The sequence below is a fragment of the Octodon degus genome, unplaced genomic scaffold (assembly GCF_000260255.1).
Source record: "Octodon degus isolate 3935 unplaced genomic scaffold, OctDeg1.0 scaffold00146, whole genome shotgun sequence".
Classification (NCBI taxonomy): Eukaryota; Metazoa; Chordata; class Mammalia; order Rodentia; family Octodontidae; genus Octodon; species Octodon degus.
Genome location: NW_004524722.1, coordinates 666,396 through 669,772, shown reverse-complemented (window position 1 = coordinate 669,772; position 3,377 = coordinate 666,396).

Sequence of the window (3,377 nt, the reverse complement as noted above, 5' to 3'; positions counted from 1 at the left end):
GTAGAGGAAAACCATGAGGTGAGGCCAGTCTAAGCTGGAAAACATGGAAACTCACACACGAGGTGGGATAAAACTATGGTCAACCAATAAGAGAACATGTACAAGTGCTCAGGAAAATTAATTAAATCGGGATCAAATGGGGAAGCAAGTCACAAGGCAAGTGGACATGAATAAAGAGCAGGGGCTCTTCCTGTTGGGGGTTGGGCTAGTGATACTTCCTGGCTCTTTCAAGGCAAGTGATACCTATTTGGAACGCCCATCCCTAGGGAAGTATGTGGCTGCACGTGTTTATTCTTTTGTCTTGAGGTCTGGCCCACAGCGGGAGTGTCTGTCTCTTCCAAAGTTGCAAAGTCATCTTTTCCTCCATCTTGCCTCTTTGAGGGCCTACCCCCATCTCACTGCTTATAACATTTCTGTCTAATTCGTCTGCCTACAACATAAGGACCCCATGTCACAGCCACATTCCCAGCAGCACCAATGGAAAGAGAAGCCCTTCTGGGTCATCACTGAAGAACTGAGGAAGGAAAAGGGAAACTTCCAGGATCTATGGCTTACTGTAACCCATCCTGTCTGGTACCTCCCAGGCAGGGATCATCCGTCCCCGGAGCTGAGGACTGTGCACTTTGGAGTTCCCTTACTCTCACCTGTTCAGTGAGTAAGGAACCCACACTGAAGCTCTCAGCTTCTGTCTTGCCCTGTGAACAATAGGTTTCTTGACTCCTTTGAGCACTGCTCATTGCTGCCGAGTGCTGAGCATTGTTCAGTGCCATATGAAGCTTGAAATCATGGCTGGTTTTTCTCCTCACTGGATCCCACTTACCCTATGTCAGTTGTCCCAGGCACCGTGCCTCCAAAGGCAAATAAAACCGACAGCCTTGAACTATGCGAGTGCCAGCTACATCCGGCACCGCTGTCATCCCAGGTGTTTCTTTCTCCATGTAGCCAAGGTAGAAAGTCTGGGCCCTTGCAGAAGCCAAGCACAGTGCTGGGCACAGCAGGTGGCCCAAGTTTCCTGAAGTGCAAATTTTGGCCTTGCATGCCTCCTAGAGTCGAGGCTTGCGGTGGATTGCCAGCTGGTACTCGACTTCTAACACCTAGCTGAACTGAACCAGCATGATGCTGGACGCACACCTGAGGGTTGCTGCCAGCACCATAAGAGAGAGAGCTAGAGTAGAGGAGAGAAGCTGTTAGGGAGCTGTTAGGGAAGCTGGAGGGAGCTGTTGGCTGTCCAGGAGGAGCTTGTCATGCTAGCTTTCCTGAGAAACATTGTTGAAAGAGCTGTGACCTTCCTGTCACTGAGAATGGCTATGGTTCACATTGGGGGAGCTCTGGGCCACACTTTCATTTTTTAAATTTGTGTGTTTTTGGTACAGGGTCTCTCTATGCAGGTTGGACTCAGAGATCCTATTTTCAGCCTCCCCAGTGCTAGATCTTGGTGGCTGGCTCACTATGCCCAGGGTGGGGCCAGGATGGCATGTGGTACTGGGATCAAACCCAGGTCCTTGTGCTTGCATGGGCAGGTGCTTAGACCCCTGAGCTATCTCCATGGCCCCTGGTCCTTGCTTTGAGCATTGCTTTCTGGCTCCAGAAGGGAAGATAGAGTACTGTTCAATATCCTGGAGAAGGTTATCACACTGGCTTTCCTAATAGGAACTCAAGTGTTATCATCAAAGGAGCTCAGGACCTCACTGTTGCTGAGGACAGCTGTGGTGCTTTGGGGGGAGCTCTGGTGCTTCCCTTCAGCATCACTTCCTGGCTCCAGTGCAGATCCCTCAGCCTGCTGGCACAGCACCTTCATTCCAGTGGTACAGACTTTCTAGCTTCCACCACTGACTTTTGGGCCTTCCCAGTGCAGATCCATGAAGCAGGCCTGCATGAGACATTGTCGTGGGCTCCAGCTGAACTCATGGGGAGCACTGTTATGGGCTCTAGGACTTCAGCTGGACTCATGCAGGACACTGCTGTGGGATCCAGGCCCTCAGCTAGATTCTTTGGTCTTTAGTTCATGGAGATTTCCTGCACTCTCTTTGCATATGACTCTTTGGGTGGTGATTATAAAATAATCTTATAATTAGGTGTCCTGTATTGTATTGTATTTCCCTTGTATAACACTATAGTCATTCCTTCTGAAGTCAGTAGAGAAATAATTTCATTTTTGTATTTTATAGGGAAGGGTCTACAGGGTGTGCAGGATCTCACTACTAGATCAAACTCATAGTGATCCGTCTGTTTACAGCCTCCCAAGAGCTAGGATTATAGGCATGCACCACCACACCCAGCCTCAATTGCCATCTAAGCACACCCTGGGGGGCGGGGTCAGCACAGCAGGCCTGGGGATCAAACTCCTCGCTCCCTGCACCTGCTTGCAGGCACTTTAATCTGCTGAGCTATTTGAAGAGATTTTTAAAATGTATATTTGGTAAAGGAAAATGTAGACATTATTTCTTTTAGTGTCCTGCCTTAGTTACTTTTCTCATTGCTGAAACAAAACATCCAACACCCAGCATTAAAGGAGGAAAGGTTCACTTTGGCACACAGTTGGTAGAGGCTGCAGTTCACAGTCAGCTGGTTCCAAGGAAGGGCCGCATGGCAGAGAAGTGATGTAGAAGAGAAACAGTCCATGGCACGGTGGGCAGAAGGCGGCGAGCAGCAAGCTCCATGTGGCAACCAGCAGCCTGCCTCTCCCCTTCACCCCATCCAGATATCAGCCTTTAGAGTGAGCTCTCAGGACAAGGCTAATTCCAATCTGCGGTCTAATTTAGCATCACACGTAACTTAATCTCAGTATCACACACTAGATCCAGCCAGGTTCACAGAGCTCAACTTATGAACACTTCAAGCACTGAGAGGGGGTGTGTAGACCTAAGTCGCAGCACCTCCCCCCTGCAGTTTGATGAGGTTTGGCCAGAGGAGAATAACTCTGTGAAGCACCAGTGTCCCCACAGCCACTGCTGCTTCCTGTAGAGACCTAGTGCCACCCTCCTTGCAGGGCTCTCATCTGTGGTTTCCCCCTCCCCCATCTGCAGGCTGGAGTGGTCCACGATTTTCTTTTATCTCCCTTTCTGTCTCCTGATGTAGGTAAAAGCATCTTCCCAGGATCTTAGAACCCTGCTCCACCACCTGCCTCGAACTTCTCTGCTGTAGCCTTGTTCAGTCCACCAGGAAATCAACATTTGGGTCCAGCATCTGCAGAGCCCAGGAATAGAGAGGAGCACATTGCCTGAGCCATGGTGTTCATATATTAAATTCAACTTTTTAAAAAAAATTTGACTCCTTTTGAGTAGGCAGTAGTACTCATGTATACTGACACTGACTTGTATCACATACAGTACTTTTTATTAGTATGTAGCTGCCATACATAGAACATACACCCAAGG